Here is a 6488-nt window from a genome sequence, read left to right as displayed (position 1 = left end):
GGGGGAGGATGCCATTTAAGTTCATAAATCCCCTAAAAAACTTATTTGCAATCAAAACCTTGACTTGCTGGTCAATCCCATATGTACATCAACAAGTATGAAGTTCGCTCCGTAGCCACTACTTACGGTGTGGCGAGCAACTTGACACTCGCTATAATTAAGCTGTATGCTATGAAACTCAGCCAGTGTTTTCTGAAGAAAGCTAGAGTCGAGTTTTACTCAAGTCAAGCAGGGACGTAGGTGCACTAGTCGAGAGAACACCAACCAAACGTGCGTGACAAGTGACAGGTCACAAACCCATATCTCGAACGCACTATAGTACCAAACCCATCAACGCTAAGATTCTTCTTAATGACACACGGGTCACTGCACATGCATATATCTTTCAGTCTGTGCACACACATCACATGCACGAACACACGACTTTTTTTGTTTCCAGGCACGAACTGTAGGCCCGTAGCATAGCTATAGGGTACCTTTGGGGTACTACTTGTCGGCCAAAAGTCCTGTTTTTTTTCGTTAGTTTGGCACGATCTGACCTTATGTGCAAAATTGTTTTGGATATGAACTCTTTTCTATCATCATTGTCTTTAGTAGTAGAGTAACACATCCTGCTGCCAGGAGGACTTAACTGCGCCGTCACGTCCGTTTTATGTGAAAAAAGACCCTAGCGCCATGGTCTATGGTTCACACAAAAAAAACCATGATTTATGGCGGTAGGATGTGTTACCCTACTGTCATAGTTTATGACGGTAGGGCTTTCATCTTCGTTTTATTGCATGTATACCCCTATTATAATTATATGCATGTCTATACCGCCAAAGACCGTGACGATAGGGTCTTTTTCACACCGAGCAGGCGTGATAGTGTACGTAAGTTGTACCAACAAAGGCCTGGGTGGTAGGATGTGCTACGCTACCGTCAAAGACAATGACGATAGAAAAATGATCATATCGAGAAAACTTTTGCACGATCGTGCTTAAGTTAGCTAAAAGGGTTGAAACAGTGAATTTGTCCTACTTGTCTGCCAAAACAAATGGAACCAGGCAAGCATTGGAAGAACAACGACATGTAGCACATCTAGCGTAGCGTACGATCGAGCGCGCGCACGTCGCCGTTGACGTGAATTCAGTCGATGAACCTGGGCGGGCCGGGGTTGGCTTTGCCGTCGCCCGTCTTGTCGCCGTCGTCGCACGTGTCGACGTGCGCACGCCGTCGGCCGGCCGGCCCGCCCACCCGATCTTGAAACTGCTGAGAGAGATGGTGGTGGTCATCCGTCCTCGTGAGCCGTGACGATGACGACGGCGACGGACGTGCGCGCGCAGCCAGCGCTGGAGCTGTAGGAACTCCTCCCGAGCACTCCACTTGCCAGAATTGACATGGAGCTCCGTGACAAACCTGGTGCGTGCAGGTCAGCTCAAATGATAGGCCCGCTACCTAGCTACTGCATGTACAAATTTCTCCAGCCTGAGGAACTCCAGCGCACAACTCCAAACGGATGTCCGTTTGGCCGGATTCTGCCTATTTGGAACGGGCAAAGGGTCGTGTCCGGGTCTTTTTTGAAATGCGATGGCCGTGCGCCCAACGCGCGGATGCATCATTTGACCGCATCCTGTCCGCCTTCTTTTTCAAACGCAAATATTGAAATAACCACGGCCCGTAGTTCATGCCAGCGGTCCTAGTTCACGCCGGCAACACAGCTAACCTACATGACCTCGCCGGCAACACAGCCAGCCTTCAAAATGAATAGTTTTATCACCAGCAACACAGTCAGTGGCCGGCAACACAGCCAGACTCCAAAATGAATAGGTTTATCACCGGCAACACAGTCAGCGGCCGGCAACATAGCCAACCTCCAAAATGAATAGGTTTATCACCGGCACCCATGCCAGCCTCCAAAAAGAACAACCACGGCTGAACAGACCACCTAGTTCAGGTCGTCGGCGTCGAACATCTCCTTCTGTCGGGCCTCGAACCACCTCCTCGTCTTCTCTCTCATCTTGCTCAAGTCGAAGCTCATGATCGCTTGCGCCACCTCCTTTGCTTTGGTTGCGGCATTGGTGGCCTCGATGTCGAGCTGCCTCTGCCGGGGCGCCTCCTCCATGTCGATCTTCCTCTTCTTGGCCGCGTCCTCCATCTCAAACTTCTTCGTTTGAAGCTCCATATATTGCTTCATCTGTTGCTCTTTGCCTTGTCGCTTTTTCTCGCCCTCACTTCCTTTTGAGACATCATGTCGTGCAAAGTCTGATGCAAGGCAAAGGATGTCGCATCACGCTTGTCGCCCATCTTGGAGTTGGTCTTGCCCATCGGCCTCTTCAACGCCTCGCCATCTCCACCTCCGGCCAACGCGACCGTCTTCTTGCTCTTTGAACTTAGGGCAATTGTTGATGATCGTCCAACAATGTGTAAGAGTGAATGGCTTGTCATTGTGCCGGGCCTTGAATGCTTCCAAAGATTGAAATGCGTACACGATCAACAACAATTGGACATGCAAACATAGAGAAGGCCCAAGTCACGGCCGTAGCAAGGAAATATAAGAGACCATACCATGTCCCCAATGCCGAGACCACTCACGGGACGTGCTTCAACGCTCTCAAGTGCGGCACAATACTTGTTACATCTTGTTGGATAAACGACCACCTCTTTTGAATTGAGGTGATGCCACGTTCGCTCGTAAATTGGTAGGGCGGAAACAACTTTATTTCATGGAATGTTTTGTGAACTCTTGTCCAAAAAATAAGTCCCTTTTGTTGCGCATCGATCCTCGGATCTTGGCCAACCTCCATCCAACTTCCGCAAATCAACTTGTCCTCATCTGGTGTGTATGATCCCATACGAATGCTCTTTTTCCTCTTTTGTGCTTCCTCTCTTTGGGTGAGCCCGTCGATGAACAATGGCTCGTCCACAATATTGACGCCTTCCTCTTTTTCTTCATCACCTTCACCTTCGCAATATATGTCATCATCTTCATGCCACGAGTCACCATGGTCGTCGGCCTCAAAGTCTTCATCGGTAATGTACTGGCTGCAGTCATCCTGACTCTGGGCCTCCTCAGGATCGAATGCATCGCCATGCCCACCCATCTGGAAGGTCTCGCCACGACCCTCGTAGATGACATTCTCCATGAACTGGTTGTAGAAGGGGTCCTCTACCGTTGGTGGTGGTGTTGGCATTTCGCCGAACAGGACGTGGGGCGACGACATGGTGGTCGTAGATGGTGACGATGCCATCAGGGGCGGCGCTAGGGGTATTCTTGGGTCTTCATGTGAATACACATGATCTTTACAAAACAGTGTTGATTCTGACAAAACAGTGACAATTTTTAGAAAACAACAATGATTTTGGCAAAATGAATACACAGGAATACCCGGTTGCAAATTCCTGGAGCCGCCACTTGGCATAGACCTAGGGTAGGGTCATAGACCTGACCTATACGCCCTACCCAAGGCCACTACCCTAGAAGCAAGGACATTCAAAGCACAACAGGAAGTATCAACTGAAGCCATCGAGTGCAATCCACTCGACCAGTCACCTCACTCGGATACCCCCAATTTCACTCGGCCATGATGGAGTCATTCGACCATACAGAAACCACTCGGAGTATAGAAGACCTAGAGTCACTCAGGATGGCAACGGTCAGGCGTTCACTCCGTAGTCTTAAAGATCATTGATGGCACTTTATAGCTGGTGTTACCAGTAATGCCCTATCTTAATATACATTGAACCCCTGTAACGGAGAATGGCTGGGGTCCTGGCGCACTCTATATAAGACACCCCCCTCCTCTGGGACAAGGGTTCGCACCCCTTGTAACACACACCCATATTCCAGTCGACCGCCTCAGGGCACCGAGACGTAAGGCTTTTACCTCCTCCGAGAGGGGTCTAAACTCGTAAACTCGTGCGTACAACCTCGACGTAGCTAGGGCCTCGCCTCCTCATATGTACCCCCTACTCTTACTATCAGACTTAGTACCACGATCGTTGGCGCCCACCGTGGGGCAAAGTGTCTTAGCAACTTCCGGTGAGGTTGCATTTTCTCCGATCTTCATCAACATGGTTTCCGGTGGCGGTTTGGTCATGGGCCACGAGTTCCGACTTGGTGCACTCACTTTCGTCGCCGACGACTCCGCTTGGCTCCAAGAAGCCCCCCTCAATGTCGAGGCTCTCCCAATCCACAGATCGTAGCACTTTCGTGCGAGTGCCTGCAGCGTCCTCCTACGGCAGCGGTCGACTCCGTATCGGTCGGTCCTCACGTCGCCTTCTCACTCCGCTGGCCGCTGCCGCAAGTGATCTGGTCGGTCGCGGCTCCAGTGGTGGGTGAAGCATATGGTGGCTCGCCAGACGACCACCCCCAAGTTGCAGCAATCGAGCCCGACGAATTTCACTGCGGTCCAATCGACCTGTCGACTGGCTCTGCAGGTACGTTTTCTGAGAGTGGGAGCTATGACCCCGCGGCAGAAGTTCTCGTGGTCGACTCCTGTCGCAACCCACCTGGGTTTTGCCGCAGCGGCAACAACGGTGGCGGCGATGGCACGTCATTCGGCCACGAGGAGTACGAGCCCCAACCTCCCAACTCGCAGCAGAGGGAAGAGGTGCACCGCCGCAACATGGAGGCCCTCCAGACCCCCATCATAGAGGAACCCGCCGAGGCTCGGGCCTTGGAGGCTGCGCGCCTGGCCATGCTGGCTGAGCGCACACATTTGGAGAATCTCCAACATTCTCTCGATGAACGCTCCCATCGACTGATCCCCGAGTCCAGTCGAAGTCAATGACAGTTGTTTCCGCCTGAAACTCAGGTATACCGCACTCCGATCCAGAATCTTACAGCTGCTGCATGTATAGCAGAGTCTATTCAGCCGTCCCGTTCAGAGGCTGGAAGGGGCTTGGAGCAGACCCGAGCGCTGCTCCGAGCAGCAGGAGAGCTGAACTCCGCCATTTCTCAGTCGCGGAACAGGATCCATAGTTGGTCAGTAAGGGCAGATACAGTTCAGTCATCACACAGTCCTGGGTCGCCTTTGCACATGAATATCGTCATCACCACCGAGATCGACACCTGGGAAGAGCTCATGGAGAGTTTAATCGTGAGTAAGCCCGTGACAACCACCGTCGAGTGCCTTCGCCCCTTCCGAGAGACGGGTCGTTTGCGCCCCGGCGGTATGACAATAGGCACCGGTATGGTAATGACCGCAGAGTTCCAGTCGACCCAAGAGAGCCTGGATTCGATGCAAGGTCAGTCCTTGTCCAAGGTTTGGTCGACCGGAACAGAGCATACAGAGAGGGGTTGGATATTGATAGGCCCGGTGGAAGCAGGGTCCACATTTCCGGCCCCGAGTGTTTGGGAAGAGCCATCCAAGCCGCTGAGATCTCTCACAACTTCAGATTGGCGACTGGCGTCAGTAAGTTCACAGGAGAGTCAAAGCCTGATACTTGGTTGGAAGACTACCGGGTAGCTGTGCATATTGGTGGCGGCAGCGATGAGGTGGCCATGAAGCACCTCCCTTTGATGCTTGAAGGTTCTGCCAGGGCTTTGCTGAATCAGTTGGCCGCTGGAAGCATTTTCGGTTGGGATGAGTTGGCCTGAGTGTTTACCAAAATGTTTGAAGGCACCTGCAAGAGACCTGCTGGTTTGTCAGAATTGCAGCATTGCGTGCAGAAATAGAATGAGACCTTGAGAGATTATATCGAGAGATGGATCACTCTTCACCACACAGTGGAGAATGTATCGGATCACCAAGCAGTTTGTGCCTTTAAAGAGGGTGTTCGCTACAGAGAGCTCAATCTGAAGTTCGGTCGGACCGGAGACATGTCTCTGGCTCGGATGATGGAGATTGCCACCAATTACTAATGGCAAAGAAGAGGATCGACTCTGGAGCGGCAAGAACAGACCAGTCGCCTAGGACACCGGAGGAGGAAACTCCAGTCGGAAGCAGAAGCAAAAGGCTGAAGCTGCGAGCCCTGCCGAAGCAGCAATTTTGAACCAAGGAAAGTTCAAAGGGAAGCCCAAGGGGCCTTGGACCCCTAAAAAAAGTGAAAGATCAAGGAGGAAATGATGTACTTGATTTGCCGTGTCATATACACACCAAAAAGGATCAATAGGGGAATCTGATTCTCCCCAAGCATACCACTCAACAGTGTCGACTCCTGATTCAGAGCTTCCGAGAAAGCCAATCCAGTGAAAAGGACAAAGAGTCTGATAAGGAGGAAGACAAAGAGGAAAATGGTGGTTACCCCAATGTTAATGCCACCTTGATGATTTTTGCTGACCTCGAGAGCAAAAGTTGACTGAAAGTTATTAACAGAGAGGTGAACATGGTTGCTCTGGCAACGCCAAGATATTTGAAGTGGTCAAAAACCCCTATTACATTCGACCAGTCCGACCACTCGCCGCATGTTGCTACCCCTGGGCGGCAAGAGTTGGTGGTCGACCCAGTTGTTGGGGGAACCCGACTGACCAAGGTTTTGATGGATGGTTGAAGTGGACTAAATAT

The sequence above is a fragment of the Triticum dicoccoides genome, chromosome 2B (genome assembly GCF_002162155.2).
Source record: "Triticum dicoccoides isolate Atlit2015 ecotype Zavitan chromosome 2B, WEW_v2.0, whole genome shotgun sequence".
Taxonomy (NCBI): Eukaryota; Viridiplantae; Streptophyta; class Magnoliopsida; order Poales; family Poaceae; genus Triticum; species Triticum dicoccoides.
Note: the sequence above shows the minus strand (reverse complement) of the source record.